This window comes from Neofelis nebulosa, chromosome 1, assembly GCF_028018385.1.
Source record: "Neofelis nebulosa isolate mNeoNeb1 chromosome 1, mNeoNeb1.pri, whole genome shotgun sequence".
In the NCBI taxonomy this organism is placed as follows: domain Eukaryota; kingdom Metazoa; phylum Chordata; class Mammalia; order Carnivora; family Felidae; genus Neofelis; species Neofelis nebulosa.
In genome coordinates, this window is record NC_080782.1 from 86,785,669 (window position 1) to 86,809,090 (window position 23,422).

The 23,422-nt window shown below is 37.3% G+C and overlaps 1 protein-coding gene across 5 annotated transcripts in view; it reads right to left on the bottom strand.

Moving 5' to 3' along the window:
- ADGRV1 (adhesion G protein-coupled receptor V1) overlaps positions 1 to 23,422 on the bottom strand; it is a 563,532-nt gene that overhangs the window by 225,616 nt on the left and 314,494 nt on the right. The window lies entirely within an intron of this gene.

Below are 23,422 nucleotides of genomic sequence, written 5' to 3' on the forward strand. Positions count from 1 at the left end.
AAACTAGACAATTTGAGGTAAATGTCAGAAGAACTGTCACAGTATTTCATGTAGACAATCTTTTGTGCTTGTTATTCTGTGGGGAAAAAAATAAGACCCCATGGGCATATGATTATTTAAACAACTGGAAAACGGGATGGATCTCTATATATGCAAACCATATCCTCCCTGAACCTGATCTGACAGTTACTAGAAACCCACCCCATAAAAACCCAGGAGAACTGGTTCATTCAAAGGATGGGGGCCACCCTTTTTAAAGACTTGGAGGTGGACTTTACAGATATACAACCAAGCAACGGATTCAGGTACCTCCTTGTAATAACCTGCACATATTCTGGGGAGTCGAAGTCTTTCCGACCAGGATGGAAAGAGCTTTGAGGGTGCCAAAGCTCTTCTACAGGAAATTGTGCCTCGGTTTGGTATGCCCTTAACCATACACAGTGACAATGGACCTGCATTTGTGGCGGACATTATACAAACCCTGACCAGGTCCCTCAACATTACCTGGAAATTGCAACGCACATCTTAGCCCTCCAAGGATACCAACCCCAGGAACTAAAGGGTGATGCCTAACAAAAAGATATTTTGAAAAGGCACAAAAGGGGGAATGTTGGGAAAATAAGTAAAGTTATGCACCATAAGATGGCCTACGGGACTAACATAAGCTCTAGTTGCTAGCTTACAGACTCTTCTTCCATTCTTCCAGGTTCTTCTTCCTGCCCTGCTTGCCATGTGTGCCAAATTACTACTAATGCAGAATGTGAAAGTAACAGATAATAAACTGTCCCCCATGCTTGTGCTCAGGGCTCAGATCTCTGGAGAAGGATCTCCTCTGAGCTTGCCAGTGTAAAATAAAACTCTGATCTACCAAGATCTCCGAGTGCTGCTTGGTTTTTCCGCCAGCGATCCAGCCTGGTTCTGTAACATTTCTTTCCTATACAAGTCCCAATTCTCTGTATTTTATACTTACTTTGGCTGTTACATAAGATGTATGTGTATATATAAGACCCTTGAAAATTAAATTAAATTAAATATGCCTCTAAATATCTTAGGTGTGTCAGGGAGGTATTTTACGCAATGCAATAGCTTTTGGCAACTCCTGAATGTCAGAAACCAGTATGAACAGGTTTTAATAATTATTACCTTTTTATAGTTGCCATAGTAAAAATACAGTACCAAAATCAATCAACATTCACAGTTTCCTGATGGCACATTCTGTGTATGTCCTCTCTTTAGTACACCCTTGTGCCTGCTGCTGTAAATAACACAGGGCACAAATCTCCTACTCACACTACATGTTACTGTCAGAACATGAAGCATGCTGTTTTCTCATCACATCTAATAATTAAAATATAAGAACACGTACCATTATGTAAATCAGCAGCTAGTCCTCAGAGTCAGAAGCAGATGGAGACTGGGAGGGTCCACTTAGATTGTATATGGACAGAGTCAGATTAAGTTATTTTAAGTATATGAATTAAGTAAATCAAATGTTGGCAATTATCATTTCAAAAAAGAACAAACCTCACATCTATACACATGTCCATTTTTGTCATAGCTCATTTTCGGTAAAGTAGACTGCTTGGGACAATGTGCCCCACAAATAAAGACATTTTAAAAGGCCATTCTGCAAGAAACAATGGTAGAATTTACCAGAAAACAAACCAACAAAAAACCCCAAAAAAGCAATTCAGCCCCCATTTCAGAAGTTTTTAGAGATACTTTATTGTTTTTATTTCTTTTCTTTTAAAAGTAATTTTCTTTCTGAGAAACAGATCTTTATGAGTCATGCATTAACACTAAGACTAGTCTTTTTCATCTGGTATATAGCCAAAGAAGCACTAACTTATTTTTATCAGCAATAATAACAACAATAATTACCCTTTAATGAATGGCTATTATGTGCCAGGTACTGTAGTAAATGCCCTACAACACATTATTTCATATTATTCCTAAATAACTCATGCAATTTAGAGATCACTGCCTCCATTTTATAGAGGAGGAAACTGAAGCTTAGTAAAAGTTAAAAAAAAAAAAGCTGGAAAAGAAGTCCGATGTTTTCCATAGGGTTTTACATAGTATGTGGATATCTAATATATTATGTTCTCATTAAAAATCAACTTCAGTTTAACATTTAGTTACTATAAGATATGTTTAAGTATAAAAAGTAGTAGGGGCACATGGGTGACTCAGTCAGTTAAGCATCTGACTTTTGCTCAGGTCATGATCTCACAGTTCATGGATTCGAGCCCTGTATTGGGCTCTATGCTGACAGCTCTGAGCCTAGAGCCTAGAGCCTAGAGCCTAGAGCCTAGAGCCTAGAGCCTGGAGCCTGGAGCCTGGAGCCTGGAGCCTGGAGCCTGCTTCAGATTCTGTGTCTCCTGCTCCTCCTCACTTGTGCTCTGTCTCTCTCAGTCTCTCAAAAAATAAATAAACGTTAAAAAAAAATTTAAATATAAAAAGTACTAGAAGCGGCACTTAGGTGGCTCAGTCGGTTAAGCGCCCAACTTCGGCTCAGGTCATGTTCTCATAGTTCGTGAGTTTGAGCCATGCATTGGGCTGTCAGCGCAGGGCAGCTTCAGACCCTCTGTCCCCTTCTGTTTCTGCCCCTCCCGGCTTGTGCTCTCTTTCCCTCTCTCTCTCAAAGATAAACAACATTAAAAAAAAAAGGTACTTGCAATTACTACTGATAATTATTTGATCAGTCCATTGGCATAGTTAAAACTAAATAAGCATAGCAGAAATCTAATTCACAATTAGGGAAATCAAACATTTTTTTATAGGCCTTTAAAAAAAAGGTTTTATCTTTCATCTAGGTTTTTAAGGAAAAAGAAATGAAATAAATTTCCTACAGCCATTACCATACTCTTTCTGTGTTATGTTATTTTTTGTACCATTTCTCCTCTTAGAATTACTCCAGAAAATTGTTATAATAATTATTAATAAAAAAGGCACACATTATCTTCATGGTCAGTTAGTTTCAATTCGTATTTTTACTTCAAATTAAGTCAAATAGCCAAGTTTTTGTTTTAATTCTAGTATAATTAACATAGTGCTATATTAGCTTCAGGTGTATACTACAGTGAGTCAACAATTCTATTCATTGCTCAGGACTCATCACCATTAAGTGTACTTTTTAATCCCCTTCCCCTGTTTTACCCATACCTGTATACATCTCCCCTCTAATGAACACTAGTCTGCTTATTTATTTAAATCATTTTTTTGTATTTTTCCCGTTTCCATTAGTTTTGTTTCTTAAATTCCACATATGAGTGAAATCATCGTATATGTCTTTCTCTGACTTATTTAACTTATTAGCATTATATCCTCTAAATCCATCCATGTTGTTGCAAATGGCAAGATTTCATTCTTTTTTAATGGTTGAGTAATATTCTATTGTTTATATATGCCACAAATACTTGAGTTGCTTCCGTATCTTGGCTACTGTAAATAATGCTGCCATAAACATAGGGTTGCATATTTCTTTTTGAATTAGTGTCTTCGTATTTTGGTTAAATCCCCAGTAGTGGAATTACAGGATCATATGGTAATTCTATTTTCAAATTTCTGAGGAACCTCCATACTGTTTTCCACAGTGGCTGCACCAGTTTGCATTCCCACTAACAGTGCATGAGGGTTCCTTTTTCTCCACACCCTTGCCAACAGTTGTTGTTTCTCAAATAGCTAAATTTTTATACATAACTTTAAAATTTTTTCACTTGAATCATTATTCTTCAAAAGCTGGACAGGCGGCATTGACTTTATTTGCAATTTCACAGAGGTCATTAAAGCTAGTAGTAGCAACACAGATGCATCTGTGAGATTGAGAGCAATAAACAATATAATCTGCAAAGTGACATGATTGAATCAATTCTGGTTAGGAATATGTAGTATGTAGAAAAGACAGCTCAAATAAAAGAAGTATGCCCCACACATAGAGCATGTGGCCCTCTGGAAGAAACTAGGCACCTATGGTCCAACATGGAGGCTACCTGAGGTATTCCACCAGTTTAAATGTCATTAGCCAGCCCACAAGAAGTAAAGGATCTAATCACTTGCCCATAAAGAACTTGAAAAGATTAGTATGATATGAACAAGCTGTGTTCATTTATCAGATATCATAAATCTATGATGAAAAAAATTAAGACTAGGCATTTTACTCAAATTAAAAAGCAAGGGTGTGTGTTTAGATGTCTACACTGTGTGACTCCTCCAGTGAGACTACTAGCAAAGCTCACTGCATGATGGAATGAAGGAAAGGGCCAGATTATAATGTAGATTTCATCTCAGTGTTGTCATGAGAATCTGTTAAAGACATTTAATATTTAAAAATAGGGGCGCCTGGGTGGCGCAGTCGGTTAAGCGTCCGACTTCAGCCAGGTCACGATCTCGCGGTCCGTGAGTTCGAGCCCCACGTCAGGCTCTGGGCTGATGGCTCGGAGCCTGGAGCCTGTTTCCGATTCTGTGTCTCCCTCTCTCTCTGACCCTCCCCCGTTCATGCTCTGTCTCTCTCTGTCCCAAAAATAAATAAAAAACGTTGAAAAAATAAATAAATAAAATTAAATTAAAGAGCTCTGAGGGTTTCAATTTTTCAAATTCCCTAGTCACTTCATGAAAACAAACAAACAAAAACAAAAATAACAAAAAGTATAGTGATTAAGATCATGAGCTCTGAGCCAGAATGCTTAAATTAAATCTTGGCTCCATTCCTTATTAATTGTAGTACTTTGGAAAATTATCTCTCTGTGCCTCTCTTTTCTCATGTATAAAAATGAAGAGATAGCACAGTATTCACCTCATAGGGTTGTTGTGAAATTAAAAGTATAAGTGTAAATTTTTATGTCAGTGTTCATCATAAAGAATGGGCAACTTGTTCAAATAGGTGTAGTTATTTATATGAAACTGGACAGGCTGATGTACTGTTAGCAACTGAAGACTCTTCTTGTTTCCAACTGGTAAATAACTTGGACGTCCATAAGATCATTTTTTAAAGAAAATAAGGATTCTATGGTATAAATGGAATCAGCTTCTAGGAATTTCTGAGGTCTTGATCTGAGAATCAATCAGTGAATTATGTTTTACCTTTGTGTAATTTCTTGAAGAAGAAACATCAGGATGTTTATGAATTGCCAAGTGTCTTCATTGTCTAAATGGGTCAGCTAAAACAAAACCAAAACCACTGATGACACTCAAAATAAACTAGGTCTTCCAAAAAGAACCAGTATTCCTGGACTTGGAAAAATGAGCATATGAATCCCTTTAGTGTCCTAAAATATTGAGTATTATGGGCACATTGGGCTATATTTTCACTCAATAAATGGAGAGAAAAGTAATTAACATTTATTGGGTGCCTAAGGTGTAGTAGGCTTTTGGTGGTTTCTGTAAATAGGTCATATCATTTTAATTTTCGTAATAGTCCTATAAAGTTATTATCCCTGCATGGTATTAAGGAAACAGAAACCCAGAGGTCTTCAACTGATCAATGGCATAGTTGGGATCCGGCTTATCTGACCCCTAACTCCATTCTCTTTTTGCTATTCTCTCCTGTTTTTATGCTATTTCATGGAAACAAATAAAATCCAGGCAAAGGCAGCCATTAGTTCCTTGGATGTGAAAACAGAATTGAGATTTGCCACATGGCTTTCAAGAATATTTCTGCTGGGGCACCTGAGTGGCTCAGTTGGTTAAGCGTCCGACTTTGGCTCAGGGCATGATCTTTGCAGTTTGATTCCCAAGTCGGGCTCTGTGCTGACAGCTCAGAGCCTGGAGCCTACTCTGGAGTCTGTGTCTCCCTCTCTCTTTGCCCCTCCCTCCCTGCTCATGCTCTGTCTCTCAAAAATAAATAAACATAAAAAAATTAAAAAAAAAAGAATATCTCTGTTAATATTAATGTTCCCATAAACATGCTCAATGCTGGCAAATCTCAAAAGTGATTCAAATTGTTCTTTTCAATTAACAAATTTTATTAAGCTGTTTTTAAGTTTTTTTTAGGTTAATACTAAAATTTATGTTCTTGAACTGATAAAAAGTAGGTGATGATTATCAACAGATAATCCAAGTGCTTTTCTTTTAAAAATGTAAAATATGAAAAATTCCTACCATAGACAATCCAGTAGCATATAGGAAATAAAAGAGGGATCCATATAAGGAAACAGGTCAGATCAACACAAGTAGATCAAAATCTACATAAAAGTTGACTCCTGGACTCTTAAAAACTGAGAACAAACTGAGGGTTGATGGGGGGTGAGAGGGAGGGGAGGGTGGGTGATGGGTATTGAGGAGGGCACCTTTTGGGATGAGCACTGGGTGTTGTATGGAAACCAGTTTGACAATAAACTTCATATATTGAAAAAAAAAAGTTGACTCTTGTATTTAAATGGTAGAAATCTGAAGTGACATTTTGATACTTCTCTCTCATTACTATCTACACAGACAGCTTAACTGAGTTCATGTCCCAAAGGAGAAAATGTGATTATTCTGATAGTGTTATGAAATACGATGGAATAAGACAAGGACTTGGGGAAGCTGACTTTGGTCATATTAGATATGTGGGATATCTACTCATCAGTCTGGCAGCTTCAAGTATCCAGCATGCTTAAACCTCAAAATAGTCCACCCTTCCACCAACTCAATCTTTTTCACGGCACCCCCCTACAGGCACAAATAGGATTTAACAAAAATGTATTACCTTTGAACAGAAAGTAGCAATGAAAATAAAAAGGTCTCAGAGTTAATAAATGGTAACCCATGACTGTCTGATTGGAATGAAGAGCACAGTAACTGACTAATGATGTTCATAAACATTAGCTGTTTTGAACTAAAGTAAAGACTCTCTCGAGAAGTGGTAGGAACCAAAAAAAGGCAGAGAGAAAATAGATGGAGGCAGGGGTAGCAGCATCAGGGCAGAGAGATCAGAAAGAGAGGCACTATTTGGGCAGCACTGATAGCCAGTACTAAAACAGAGAGAGCTTTTATTTATTTATTTTCTAATGTTTCTTTTTATTTTAGAGAGGAGAGAGAGAGAAGGGAAGGGGCAGAGAGAAAGGGGGGCAGAGGGTCCAAAGCAGGCTCTGTGCTGACAGCAGCAAGCCCAATGCGGGGCTCCAACTCAACGAACCAAGAGATCATGACCTGAGCCAAAGTGGGATGCTTAACTGACTGAGCTACCCAAGCACCCCAAAAGAGAGATAACTTTTAAAGGCTCAGGGTAGACTATGGGCAATTACTAGTTCTTGGTACAATGGAGTTTTGGATATCTGTATAAAATTTTCATTAGTTTTTAGTCTGTGGAGAAATTTTGACCCTCGATCTTTAGGAAATTCCTATTTTAACAATGACAAATAACTGACCTTTGCAAGTATTGCCACGGATTTACAGAAGAGTATTACAGCAAGTTACCCACTGTCTGAAAAAATTAAGATAGCTTTACATGCAGTATAAGTTATATCCTTAAAAATAGCTCCAATTCTACATAACTTGCATTTAATAAACTCTCAGTTCAGATTTAAGCACTTTGATGGTAGGCCTCATGTCTTGGTTGTATGAATGTATGTATGTATGTATGTATGTATGTATGTATGTATGTATTTCCTTCTTTTATCTTGCACTGGTTCATATGCCCCAGGCCTAGTCCTTGAAGTGCTGATATTTGGAGATCCAGGTGTGGCTCAGGGTCCTAATACCACTCATCACCACATCCCTCTAGCTCTCCCCTCTCTTGTAACTCTGCCCATTGGAATGGCAGCAGGCTTTCCAGCATATTGTCCCAGTGAAGGAGTTTACTAATGGGTAAACTGAGGCTGCCAAGACTGAATATTCTCTTCTTATGGAGATGAGAACTTTTCTAGAACATTAGACATATTTATTTAATGTATATTATAAAGAGACCATTTAAAAAGCACAAAAAATATATTACAAGCTCAGGGAATATTTGGCTCCTGTGTGCCAAGAAGCATTTAGCTCCCAGGTGGTGTGTGTGTGTGTGTGTGTGCGTGTGTGTGTGTGTGTTTTAATTGAATAATTTATATATTTTTTAAATTTACATCCCAGGTAGTTAGCATATAGCACAACAATGATTTCAGGAGTAGGTTCCTTAATGCCCCTTACCCATTTAGCCCATCCCCCCTCCAACAACCCCTCCAGCACTGCTCCCTTTGTTCTCTATATTTAAAAGTCTCTTATGTACTGTCTCTGTCTCTATTTTTATATTATTTTTCCTTCCCTTCCTTTATGTTCATCTGTTTTGTATTTTAAAGTCCTCATATAAGTGAAGTCATATGGTATTTGTCTTCCTCTGACTAATTTCACTTAGCACAATACTCTCTAGTTCCATCCATGTAGTTGCAAATGGCAAGATTTCTTTCTTTTTGATTGCCAAATAATAATACTTCATGGTATATATATATATACACACCACATCTTCTTTATCCATTCATCCATCGATGGACATTTGGGCTCTTTCCATACTTTGGCTATTGTTCATAGTGCTGCTATAAACATCAGGGTACATGTGCTCCTTGGAAACAGTACACCTGTATCCTTTCGATAAATACCTAGTAGTGTGATTGCTGGGTCGCAGGGTAGTTCTGATTCTAATTTTATGAGGAACCTCCATACTGTTTTGCGGAGTGGCTGCACCAGTTTGCATTCCCACCAACAATGCAAAAGAGATCCTCTTTCTCTGCATCCTCACCAACATGTGTTGTTGCCTGAGTTGTTAATGTTGGCCATTTTGACAGGTGTGAGGTGGTATCTCATGGTGGTTTTGATTTGCATTTTCCTGATGATGAGTGATGTTGAGCATTTTTTCATGTGTCAGTTGGCCATCTGGGTGTCTTCTTTGGAGAAATGTCTATTCATGTTTTTTAGGGCTCATGTCTTGTTTATCGAGGTATACCTAATAGTACATTGGCTAAGATCTAGTGAGAATTTAATAAATATTTGTTGAATTATTTCTTTTTAAAAGAAATAAAATTTTAGTATAAATTAAATTTATTACTTATGAGAACATTTATAAATTTATTTATTATTTAATGTAAGTAAATACTTTGAATTTATCATTTACAGGATACCAACTCATTTGGAAATGTTTACAAACCTATAATTTAGAAACTAATTTAAAATGGAGACTTTTTCATTTAATTGCATGCACCATTAAAAGTATATTCTATTCTATTCTATTCTATTGAGGAGCAGGGGGAGAGAGAGAGAGACAATCTTAAGCAGGCTTCACAATCAGCGCAGAGCCCAATGCAGGGCTAGATCCCACAACCCTGGGATCACAACCTGAGCCAAAATCAAGAGCTGGATGCTCAACCACCCTGTTTTTGCTTTTTAAAATTAACTATGTGGTTAATTACAACCATGGCTTCTAATAAAACAGAAACTGCATTAACTTAAGTGAAATACTCATTTTTATGAGCAAAAATAATATTATGATATATATCATATTATATTATGATATATATCATATTATATATATAATACATATATATGATATATATAATAATTATGAGCAAAAATAAAATTTGTTACTAGGCCTTATTTGAGATAAGTAATCATCAGATGGTATTAAATTTAAAACTTAAAATAGATTGATTATGAATATGTGACATAATCAGAGATACATACTCAGGCATAATCACTCCCTACAAGACTCCACACTGAAATGCTCTCCTCTTCACTAAAAAGTACATCCAATGTTCTGGGTCCAGTAACTGATCCAGTACTCAAGCCCTTGACTTCTTTTTTTTCATCCTGTGTAATTAGTTCTCAAATTCTATCAGCTATACTTTTTAAATACCTCTTGAATATGTCAATCCCACATCCCTTTCCACTATTATCTCTCACCTGGACAACTACTTTTCCACAGAGAACAGTATGGTGTAATTACCTTAATATGCAGCAATATACTCGTTACTACATTTTTCACTGAAGTGACCACCACACTTTAATAAATGCCTTTCCAGTTCTCCTTCATTCATGTAGAAACATTCAATTGTTAAGATGCTGATAGGAATCATGGACCAACCATTGTACAAAGTTTGTGTTTAACAATTATTCTGGAAATGGTTAATCAAACATGAATAAAAGCATCTCTCCTTAGTCCAAGAAACTTCACATCAGGGCACTGTGTACTTTACTGAGTCACTTCCAAATACTCAACAGAACACAATCCATTTTAAAATCAGAGGGTAGGGTTGGATGAAAGCTAATGTACCTTACTATATTGCTCTAAAATACCATGATTTTTCAGCTTCCTTCTGACTTACAATTCAAAAACATCTCAGAATACATGGGTCAGAGTCTAAACCAAATCTACCCATTACGTGCAAGGATGCTCTATTATGCAGAGAGCCTCCAGAATTTCCTGGTGACGGGGAAACCCATGTCCCCTCGCTTTTCTTCTCCTGTGCTCATGACTAAATCCCTCTTCCTGGCTGGGAAGGTAGGAAAAGTGATGGCATGGCTGACACCTGGCTCCCATCCTGCTATCTTCCCAGTTAAATTTCTCTCTCTTCTTACTGATTAGAGCACTAAAGAGAAACAAGGAAAAAAGAAAAGAGAAAAGTTTGTCTTTGGAATAGGAAAAAATTCAGTTCATTGGCCGGGAAGTAAGTGCCTCATACTATTTTGCTTTTCATCTTCAGCATATACACAGGGCCTGGATTAAAATATGTCTATTGAATTGAACTGAAGTCATCTGACATTTTAACATAAGTAGAGTTGAGGGGCGCCTGGGTGGCTCAGGTGGTTAAGCATCTGACTTCAGCTCAGGTCACGATCTTGTAGTTCTTGAGTTCGAGCCCTGCGTCAGACTCTGTGCTGACAGCTCAGAGCCTGGAGCCTGCTTCGGATTGTGTCTCCTTCTCTCTCTCTCTCTGCCCCTCCCCTGCTCGCACTCTGTCTCTCTCTCTCAAAAATAAACATAAAAAAAAACCCATAAGTTTGGTTGACATATGATTTTTAAAAATGCTTCTTTATATGGGGGGGGGGGGGGGAGGGAATCCCAAGCAAGCTCCATGATCAGCACAGAGCCCAATCAAGGCTTGATCTCACAAACCATGAGATGACCCAAAACCAAGAGTTGGACACCTAACTGACTGAGCCACCCAGGCGCCCCAGTTGACATAGCATTTTTAATTGACACCAAAACTATGTCTATTTTGGTGATATTTCTAGCAAAATAAAAAACATTTATGAACAAGCTTTTACAACATAAAGATATTAATATAGTCAGTTCTTCACCATTTTTATCACAGTTATGTTCCTTTTCAATTATAAGTACTTAGGAATCTTAGAACTGCATTTGTTTTGTTTAGAATTGCAACTTTAAACATTCTTAAATTTAATGCAAATAAAATCGTGTTTTAATAAAAAAAAAAATAATAAAACCCAGCCCATTTTCTCAGTAGCAGAATTAAGTGGACTTTTTTCCTGATGGCATTTAAAGGTCCCCAAGAGTATGTTTTAGCAACACTGTATTGTTAACAGTGTCAAAACTGATGACTAATTTCCAATAATTTTCCAATTAAATAATTCAAACTGATAAATTAACTTTCATGAGAAATAACTGTCCCACGTTTTTAAATTTAAAAGGAAATGAATTATATTCCTATGAAATAACATTGTTTGAAATTTAAAAAGGTCTTTCGGGGCATCAATCCCTCTGAATGTAAAACTGAAAACTGCTTGAAGTACATTTAGCTTTGGTGCCCTATTTTCAAATATAACCCAGAATGAGTGTTCATTACACTTAAAGACACTATCTGAATCTTGGAAATTTGTTGGTCCCTTTTTATCAGGCCAACTAATTGTTATCTCAGTGTTTTGTGTTTTTTTTTTTCCTTTCCCTTCAAGTAGAACTCTGAAAGACACAGTGTAATCATAGTTTAAAAAAATCTTGTGCAAGCAAAGGCCAACTTGGTGTCGCTGAGCATCTAGAGAAAGGACAGAATCATGTATTATTTGCACTGTAAAATACTTTAAGGACCAACAATTACAAACCCATCATTTTTTAAGTTGATTTATTTTGAGAGAGAGAGAGAGAGAGAGAGAGAGAGAGAGCAAGCATATGCAGGGAAGGGGTAAAGAGAGAGGGAGAGATAGAATTCCAAGCAAGCTCTCCGCACCGTGAGCATGAAGCTCCTTGCGGGCTCGAACTCATCAACCATGAGGTCATGACCTGAGCCAAAACCAAGAGTAGGATGCTTAACTGACTGAGCCACCAAGGCACACACCTCCCAACCCCATCTTTTTATCACTGAAGAAAATGAGCCCTGAGGAAAAAAGATTATTGAATTCATTGAATAAATATGTTTGGTTAGCTTTTAGTTATCAATAATACTCTAGGCACAAATGGTAGGTAGAAACAAATAAAAGAGACTTGAATCCTGTCCTTACAGAATTTTCATGTCAGGAAGATAAAGTAACAAATGAACATATAACTACATTTACGATCAGTACAACGGAGAAGAGAAAACAGGGATCTTGCAATGGTTTTAATAGTGTCACCCCAAAATTCATGTCCACTTGGAACCTCGGAAGTTGACTTTATTTGGAAATAGTGTCTTTGCAGATGTCATTAGTTTAGATGAGGTCACACTTGCTTAGGGTGGGCCCTGAATCCCATGACTTTTAAGAACTCTGTGGAGACACAAACACACACACACACAGACACACACACACACAGGGAAGAAGGCCATGGTGATAAGACAGTCTGAGATTGGAGTCAGGTAGCTGTCATCCAACGAATGCCAAGGATGGCTGGCATTCATTGAAAACTATGAAAGAGCAAGGGAGGACTCTTCCCTAGAGCCTTTAGAGGGAGCATGGCTCCACTGACTCCTGGATGTCAGACATCCAGCCTCTACAACAGTCAGGAAAGACATTTCTGTTGTTTTAAGGGGCCCAGTTTGGCTACTTTGTTAGAGCAGCCCCAGGCTCCATTTAGAAGGGAAAATCATGGGAGGTCTCTTTGAAGAAGTAACATTGTAGCTGTCATCTTAAGGAAACGGAAGTGACAGTCAGTAAAGGTGAGAAGAAAAGTTTTGCTGGCCAAAAGAACACAGCAAGTGCCATGGTCCTGGGATGGGAAACAGTATGTCAGGTTCAAGAAGCTGTATGGTTTGTCCAAGGTGCTAAGGCCAAGAAGTAGCAGAATGGTTCCAGGTTCTGATGTTCTAATTTAAAGGCCAGGGATGAAGGTTGATACTGCATCTAGAACTCAGAAGATCCTCAAGACAACCAACCAACCAACGAACTAACCAAGTCACCAACTCTCCTGCTCCCCACCCATGCCTCACTGTATTTGACAATTAAAAGTGAAGCATGGCTAGAGGCAAGCAGTGCAGATACTGCTGACAAAAGACATTTTTATGAGTGACAGGAGAAGGCCAGTTTTTAAGAGCTACTCTACAATTTTCCCTCCTACCCAAAGGGTCCTAAGGAAGCACATTAGGACTAGCTCAGTCAGTCTCCAAGTCTTGGGGACTATTTGTAGCTCCTAGTTGGAAAAGGCACAGGAAAGACTTCCTTGAGGCTATAGCTCCTTCCCATTCAAAATCACTTATGGGCAACCACTGTGACATCCTTTTTAAAATATTCATCATATCTGTGGTGAGGAAAAGGCTGCAAGGCTCACCTTTTCCTACACAAATTGTGGCTATGGTATCACAGCCTCCAGATAGGTTTTTTTGGCCTGCTTACTGCTTTAATTTTTTTTTTTTTTTAACGTTTATTTATTTTTGGGACAGAGAGAGACAGAGCATGAACAGGGGAGGGGCAGAGAGAGAGGGAGACACAGAATCGGAAGCAGGCTCCAGGCTCTGAGCCATCAGCCCAGAGCCCGATGCGGGGCTCGAACTCATGAACCGCGAGATCGTGACCTGAGCCGAAGTCGGATGCTCAACCGACTGAGCCACCCAGGCGCCCCGCCTGCTTACTGCTTTAAAAGTCCAGATATTTCACACAATAGTTTACATATTTGATTTTTCTTGAAAAGAAGTCCTTGGCACAGGGAATGATTAGTCAGTCCCTTGCACCTCACTTAAACAGCTTATCTGGCCTCTTAGAGGCATTTGGGTTTGTGAGACTTGATCTATAAGGATTAATTTTACAATCTCTAACCTCACCCCACTTTATCCGTACTCTCCAACATTTCACTCGTCTCAAACTCAGAACCTACCATTAACTCGGAAAAACTCCTCAACCTCCTATAAATATCTCACATTCATTTCCCCTCCACCTCTCTTTTGCTCAGTTCTACCCCTTCTCCAGGGAACAACCCAAGTTATGGCCCTTTCTCCAAATACACTTGGGCTAGTATTTTTCCAGAACTAACTCCTTATTGTGTCTGCTACTTAGTGTTCTTAATTGAATGCTGCCTGGCATTGTTAGTTAATTGTCAAGTACACATGTTGAGCCAAAGATTACAGTACTGTCAGGAACTTCTTTGCTGTCATCTTAACACCTAGCACCTACAATACACAAGGTTAGCTTTAATAATGTGTTTCATAACACAGTAGGTGAATAGTGTCAATGAGTCATCGCCAAAGAAAGAGTGGCCAGTTAATAATTCTAACTATTCCCTTTTGGATTAGCTTAGGTAGCTTTTTTGGTACACACTGTTATTTCCAGATGGTTCCTTACTCAATGGATATCTACCAAAGAAGAGAAGAATATAGAAGGCTATGGTTTTCTTGTAAATCGTTCTAATATAAAGCTTTGTGAGAAGAAATATTGAAATTAATGGGTAATATAAGATTATTACATTACCCATCTATAAATAAAATGTCAAGATACAAGATAAGTTAGCTATGGGTTTTATTCCATATGCATTTGAATTTAGACTATCTCTAACTCTGCATGAGAGTCTGCTCTGAAGTTGAATTTTTAAATTCCTCCAAATATCTGTATGGCTGAGATTTTGGGTTAGATGATTCTTCCAGTTCTGTCTCTAATACCTGTATTCTCAACTGGGGGACAGGGTTGGCAGTGACTCAGAGTGGAAAGCATCTAGCAAGTTTTAAATGATTCTGGATTGCTGCCTAGTAGTAGTAAAACCCAAAATTAATGAGACAGAACTGATTTGAGTATCATGAGTTTGAAACATACCAGAAGCCTCATATCTACCTTCCTGCCCACTCAATTTAACTCATTCCTGAAAGTCATTCTTATTTTTTTTAATGGCTATTCGTATTATAAATTTTCACAAGGCTGATCATGTAATATCAACCAATTTCATTTCCTTTACCTAAGAAAATCTTTAGTGACTTTGATCCTCACAAGGGTTACGGGTGATTTCCTGTTTCTGGTGATTTAGAACAAACGTACATCCCTGACACATATTCTACAATATTGTAATTAGACAGTTCTTGAAGTATAGTTTTATTTGCTTTTCATGGTGATATCTGTTTACAATACTCAAAAGAAGTGCTTTTACTTGGCATGAATTTATTAGGAATTCTCTAGAACAGATTTTATTTATACTTTGTTTTTATTTTGTTCTTAGGAAATGTTCAAAACTAAGAACGCTACTTTACTAGTATTCATACTCTACCCTGATAAGGAGGGGGGAAAAAGGGCAAATCCCAGGAGAAAAAATGCAGAAAGCTTTGCTGTAGTACAACAGCTGTTTCTGTGTTTCTTTCATAGAAGAATGAGACGTTTGTGAGAATGTTATGGCCATAACCACACATTCAAATGAGAGCCTCTGAACTGCCTTACAGTGAACCTCTGAACTGAGGAATCGCTGAATATAATTCTCTTCCCAGTGCTCCTCCTCTCTGCCGGTCCCACCTCTCCTCTCCCAGCATTTCTAACTCGTGCCGGTTCAAACTGGCTGGCTCCAGTGTTCGCAGCACCCTTTCTCTCTCTGGGCTTTTGTTCCAGTTACAACAGAGCGTGGCTTTTTGCTTCCAACTAACTTGTCTGATTAACTCACAGACTGAGAGACGTCATGGCGTATCATTCAATAACCCATTAATGGTGTCATTATCTGAAAAGATCATATTAATCTAAAGCAAATGTAATTGGATGTTTACTATTTATTATCAAATATATTTGGATTTCACTTATTCTCCTGGTGCTGGTACTTTAATAGCTTTTCTCCCTTGGCCAATGATAAGTCATTCTGTATATTTGTTCTGTTTGCTGTTTATGAAGTCCTATGGAAATATTTAAATAAAAAGTTTGAAAACAATCCAAGGAAAGTTCATTCAAATATGCTTTTTCTGTTTTTCCATCGGACAGACAGGAAGAGTAAACAGAATAGTCCTGAGTCATCCAATGAAGGAAAAACCGGAAAATGTTTCTGATGCAGTGGCATTATTTTAAGCAATGTACTGCTTTTAGAATCAATTATTTTAAGTACCGAGTATGTCCCTTCTGTACCAGTACCTTTGGAAAGGAAAACTGTTCGAAACCAATTTTGTTTTCAGAATAAGTATATGCCACTACCAAAATATGAAGGACATAAAAGTGACTTAAAGCATAGAAATATCATATTCTGATGAAATAAAAATTAACATTATTTAGTTACACCAAACAGCTACCACACCCCATATTAAGTGCAGTTTCTCTGCTTGGGTTGCAGACTAATATATCAACCTGATAGGAGCACGATTTTGGCCTCAGGCTTCTGCATTTCCAGGCCTGTTCATGACCGGGTGTACGTGCGTGCATGTGTGTATGTGTGCTGTGGGGGGAATAAGATGAATACAGAAAAGATGAGGCCAATGGGATAGGGTCCGTGACTCTTTGACTCTTTCATTTGAGGCTTTAGAATCCCCTTAGATGCTAACACACCCTGGGCCAATCTAATGGGATCCACCAAACTAAACCAGCCATCAGAACTGAACTTGGCCTCACGGCAGGCGTCACACACTGGAAAGTGAACTTCTGCTTGCATATGTGTTTTCTTTGGCCAGCTCAGTGTTTTTAATAATTCGAATGAGAATGCCCTTAGGCAGGGCATGTACTCCCTACGTCCCCTGTCACCATTCCCTGTTGCTTTACACTTGTTTTCTTTCATATGTTTATGGTGTGACTGGCCCCTGAAGGCCTTTTGAGTTTGTGATGTAACCTCAGAAGCTGAGTCTTATGATCTGACCCAACACTTCCACTGGCTACATCCTAAAGCCTCCCTCCAAGCTCTTGACACAGGTTTCTCTATCTTAGGAATTCTGACTCAGAAACACATTCACTGTGGCAATAGCCTTGGCAGTGTATACAAATCCATCTGTCTTTCCCCAGAGTATATGTTTACAATGAAACAGAGTACTGTGCTAAACTCAGCCAGCTCACCTGTGTACCATCCCTTTGCCGGTAATGGATAAACTTGGAATAAGGAGGAACGTCATCAAAATCACGGAAGACTCATAAATTCAGAGTAAATGCCAACCACAGTGTGCCTTTTGAATTTATTTTGGATTCTTAGAGAAAACTAAAAGATGACACAGACGATGTATCTTCTCTTTGTGGAACAGTCTGAACACTGAGCATGCTCCTAAAGCAATTCACATTTCGGAGAAGACAGAATCGAATTTACACCCAAGTGCTTAAAAGACAGTCGGTGGAGAGTGGAAGATTCTTATCCTATATGCAGTGCTTCTGTGAAATAAAAGCAGCTCCTGGGCTGTTCTGCTAGTCTGCAGAAAAAGCCAGAAGCTACTCACAGGAACAGCTCTTAAGGAGAAAAGAAGTCAACAATGCCATTTCGAAGGCCTAAGGTAAATGAAAATACCAAGATGTATGTTTGGGAAATACGCTATTTCTCAATTGCATGAAGAGGTGAAGTAAGGTAAGAATGACAGGATCTCTTGTCTCTGTGGGGAACTCTAGAATGGCATCAGTGTTGAAGAGTAAGACAAATGTGTCCAATGTCTCGCAGGCTCTCTGAGAAAAGATGATTTTCGGCTTTTCATGAGGCCGCACAGAAATGGTCTAACTTACTGGGCTTTTGTAAGGATCACATGAGATTCCAATGAGAAAGTGTTTAAAAAACCTGAAAACCACTATTCAAATGTTAGATATGATTATATTACAACCAAGTGAAAGGAAATGCTATTCTTCCACCTGTACAGCAATGTATCTAAATTTCCAAGGAAAAGTTGCTTATCAATTATAAGTATTATTCCTAGGTGAACTAGAGATATTTTTTCCCCTTAATTATTATTGTTTTTTCCCACAGGTACTTTCACAGTACTTTATATCCTTGCCCTTTAAAGCATTTCATTCATAATAATATTAATCTACAATATCTCCACAAGGCAGGAAGAAATTCAAATTGCATGGAAAGTCAGGAGTAAGCCTAGAACGGAATCCACATTTCCTGATGTTCTGTTTAGTGTTCTGTTAAACCCTGGTATTTGAATAATGAACTCAAACTAACCTAATCATCATCGCTCAAAAATTCATTAATCAGAGCAGGAAATCAGAACAAAATGAGTAAGTCAATGGAAACCAATACCCTAAAACTGCTTTTAAGTGTCATTCCTCACATAGCTACCTAATTAATGAAACTCTGAGCCGCATCTTGTACCTCATTAAAAATGGGCCTCTTCTTTGCTGTGTTCTCAAACATAATTCCAAGGCTTATCCTGACAATATGCTTCTTTTATTGTCTTGATTTAACTTTGTATTCCACGCTGGAAAATCTGAATATGGTTTTCTAAATATGGCACATTTGATTTACAGACAAATGAAATAATTATCAATCTTCTAAATAAATTTTAAATCCATAATGATAGCATTAAAGTTACTGATAGTCTACTAGTGTAAACTTAACTAATAGAAAATATAAAGACACACACACTAATAGGGGTGGTGTTTCTTCTATCAGTGTCCCAGGCATGTGCCACAAAGAATAAAGATGAGTTCCTCTGGATATAGTTTCTGAATTGAAAGATAATATTATGAAAGTGAATCCTAGAATCACCAACTATACTTCTCCCACCAGTAGTGCACATAACCAACTTAGAACTGTAACTTTCCCTAGTGTTTAGTGATTAATAAAAACCATGCTTGATCATAGCTATAATCAACAATAAACTAGAATGCAGGCTCAAGGAAGGTGGAGATTTTATATGATTTGTCTGCTGTCATATATTCATATTTTGTACACAGAAGAGTGCCTGGCATACAATAGATGGTCAATAAAATATCTGTTGAGTAAAAGGTAGTGGAGAATTAAACAAAGGTTCTGGATGCTGGAGCAAAGTCACAGTCAGAGGAGATCGCAAAAAGCCCTAAAAGAAGCATTCAGTGGGGAAGCTTTTAATAAAATGATCTCTTCTGACACTGAAACATTATCAGCCTCACTGTTATCCTTTCCTTTCGAAAAACATATTCTTCAATAGTAGTGTATTAAATCAGACCACAAAATACAAGTCAAAACCAAGTAGTTCTAAGGAGGAAATATAGATAAGAATAGCTTCAAGTTAATCAAAATGAATTTTTCAGAGCAGTAAGTATTACAACTGGAATAAAAGCCAGCAAATAAACAGCTGCTTTTGTTCTAATTGACATTAAGAATTACTGAATGACAACCCCAATAAAACTATTTTTTATTTCTCCCTTTTCCTCAAACAGACTGTTTGGGACTTCCAGTTCAAGATGCACAATGGCTTCATACAGGAAAGTCCATTCTAAATACAGACCAGTGATGGAGTCAGAGTGAAAGGAGCAAAATTCACAGTACAGCCAGGGTCAAATACAATCAAATACTTTGCAAACCAGAAATGGAATAAAAATCCAGAGGGTAGGCTGGTACTAAAGTCATGATTTTGTTGGACTAGGAGTTTGGAAGTATCCTGAGACATCAGATATTTTGGCTGCTGTGGGGTAAAAACAAAAATGTTTCACAGGAAAGGGGAAACTGCAGGCGGCATGTGTTGGTGCTTCCTTACCTAAACTTCCTGAAAAAAAAAAAAGACTAAAACAGTTTCTATCAACTGTGGCCCAAACTAGTGTCTTATGGAGCTGTAGGACTGAGTAGAACACCAATCCAGTCTGCTAATGAGAAAATGAGCCATGTCATCATTTGGCTCCAAGACTAGACTGACCATATACCCAGGAATATTTTGTTATTGTAAGTCTGAGTTCCAGTAGGGGAGCTCTAAGTTTAGGTGGGAGCTACTGCAATACTATTAGAAATGAAGAGGTGATGAAAAAAGGAAAGGAGAGGAGAAGGGAGAAAACAAAATAAGGCAAAAAATCTACCACTCAACAATAAGTCTGCCAAGCAATATTTCAGAACACATGAATAAATCTGATGCAAATAAAAGGTGATCAATCAAATAAATAATTTGAACATTAATGCACTCCAGATAAAATTAGTTTCAGGAAACAAGCTGACAAAGATATTAAAAGAGTATGTTAACAACGACCAGAGATTAATGAAGGCAAAGTTATCAGTAAAAATAGCAAGAGGCAGGGTAACTGGGGGGCTCAATCAGTTAAGTGACTGACTCTGGATTTCAGATCAGGTCATGATCTCAGTTCGTGGGTTTAAGCCCTGTGTTGGGCTCGGCACTGATAGTGTGGAGCCTGCTTGGGATTCTGTCTCTCCTTCTCCATCTCTGCTCCTCCCCCATTTGCATGCACACTCCCTGTCTCTCTCTCTCTCTCTCAAAATAAATAAAGTATAAAAAATACAGCAAGAGGCTATAAAATATACAGTACACAGTTAGTAATAAGTATACGTGAATTCTTATACAAACCTTGAAATTTAAAAGCATAGTTAGTAAAATTAAAAGATGAAATAAATATGATAACTTAAGACTGGGAATAAGAATGAATTAATGAAAGGGTAGTGGATACTGAAGAATTCTCCCAGAATACAGCACAGAAAGTCATGGCTAAACAGGAAAGAATATTTAGGATACAGAAAAGTATTCAGAAGGGGGAAAGTACTAATTATCTACATTAGAATGACAGGTTGACAATAAACTTCTCACTGGCTACAACAGATGACAAGAAAGAATGAAGTGGTATTTTCAAGGTGCCAAGGAAATACAGCTTTTAACCTAAATTTCTATACCCAACTAAACTATTTTTTTAAACCTGGGAGCAAAATAAAAATATTTAGACATAAACAGATGAAGATACCTGGCACCAGGGGCTTCAGGGGTGATTGGGAAGTGGTTGGGCATCCGACTTCAGCTTAGGTCACAATCTCACAGCCTGTGAGTTTGAGCCCCATGTCGGCTTTGTGCTGACAGCTCAGAGCCTGGAACCTGCTTCAGATTCTGTGTCTCCCTCTCTCTCTGTCCCTCCCCTGCTCACACTGTCTCACTCTCAAAATAAATAAATATTTTTTTAAAAGCTTAAAAAAAAAGAAACTGGACACCAATATACTTAGCAAACGACTCATTAAAGTCTTCTAGAAAAAGAAAATCCAACCCATCAGGAAGGTATAATATATAAGACACAACAGTACCCACACCAAGTAATGATTATAGACAGCAAAATTTTATCTATTTCTTAAAAGACTGATAAATGATAATTCTGTTAAAAAAATCTATGAACAACACAAATTGACAAAATTCTTGTTACAGTAACAAAGAAGACAAAATAATAAACCACATACATTGTTACTTTTTTTTTACTTAAATATATGTTAAAATGTATGAGTAAGCAATATAATCCATAATTTCCAAATGAAAACATTACAGATTACACAGAACACAGGGAAGGAGAAAAATGAAAAAGAAAAAAAAGAGGATAAACAGAAAACAAGAAACATTGTAGCAGTCTGTCCAATATATGAATAACCAGAATAAACAGACATAGATTAAACTCATTAAGAAAGTCAGAATACTTGATCTAATAAAAAAAATCAAGCTCTTAATTGCTTCTAAGAATTACATCTAAAACACAAACATGGAAGAGGTTGAAAATAAAGTATGAAAAAAGATGTAACATACAAATATACTAAAAACAGCAATAAGAGGATATTTTATCACTAAGAAAATCAGACAAAATATGATTTAAAAGAAAAAAGCATTGAAAGAATGTAAGAGAATACCTATAATAGAAAAAAATTAGCACAAATATACAAAAAATATAATGTAATCTTAAAACATATCTGACAAAACCTGATAGGATTAACAGGAGATAGTGAGAAATACACAATCAAAATAAATGATTTAAGGGGCACCTGGCTGGCTCAGTCAGAAGAGCATACAACTCTTGATCTTGGGGTGATGAGTTCAGGGCCTATGTTGGGTGTAGAGATTACTTAAATAAACTTAAAAAAATAAAATATTTAAAACACTTCTATCAGGTACTGATAGATCACACAGATAAAAATAGTAAGGATAAAAAGAAGTTTTAACAAACAAAAATTCTGGGAAGAGAAAATATTTACAGAAATTGACTAGGTACTACATTCCCCCTAAAATCTCAACAAATTTTTACAAATGATGTCATATGTAACTACATATGATATCATATGTAACTACATAATTTTTGACCCAATATGATTAAATTAGAAGTCAGTAATAAAAAACTAGTAAAAAAAAAAACCAAATAGGGGTGCCTGGGTGGCTCAGTCGGTTTAAGCATCTGACTTTTCAACTCACGTCATGATCTTGCAGTTCATGAGTTACAGCTCTGCATTCAGCTCTCTGCTGCTAGTGCAGAGCCCGCTTCAGATCCTCTGTCCCCCTCTCTGTCCTTCCCCCACCTCATTCATGTGCTCTTGCTCTCTTTCTCTCTCTCTCAAAAATAAACATTAAAAAAACCAGTAAAAAATAAAAACATTATTTAAAAAATTTTTTAAATGTGCTCCCACATTAATTAAAATAAATTAAAATGGAGAGCACAACATGTTTAGAACTAAATGACAACAAAAGCACCAAAATTTACTGGAAAGCTGCTACAGTGATACTTAAAGGTAAATTTATAGATTTAATTTTTACTTACAAAAAAACCCTAAAAAGTTATTTAGTTCAAAACCTAAGTAAATAAAAAAGTAAACAAATTAGGTAGAAGAAAATAAAGAAAGGCTAAACTGGTAAAAAAACAAAAACAGTAAGCAAAACCATAAGTTTGTTCTTTGAAAATGTCAATTAAACTAGATAAACCTTGAGAAAGGCTAATCAAGAAAAGAGGCACAAATAATATTGGGCATGAAAAAAGGAAGATTTTTAAAAAATGTTTGTTTATTTTTGACAGAGAGGGGGAGAGAGAGAGAGAGAGAGAGCGCATGCAGGGGAGGGGTAGAGAAAATGGGGTAGAGAAGATCGAAGTGGCCTCTGCGCTGACAGCAGACAGCCCAATGTGGGGTCAAACTCATGAACCTCGAGATCATGACCTGAGCTGAAGTTGGACACTTAACTGAGCCACCCAGGTGTCCCAGAAAAAAGGAAGATTTTTACATGTAAGTTACAACTCATGTGACTTTACAACATGTAAAGTT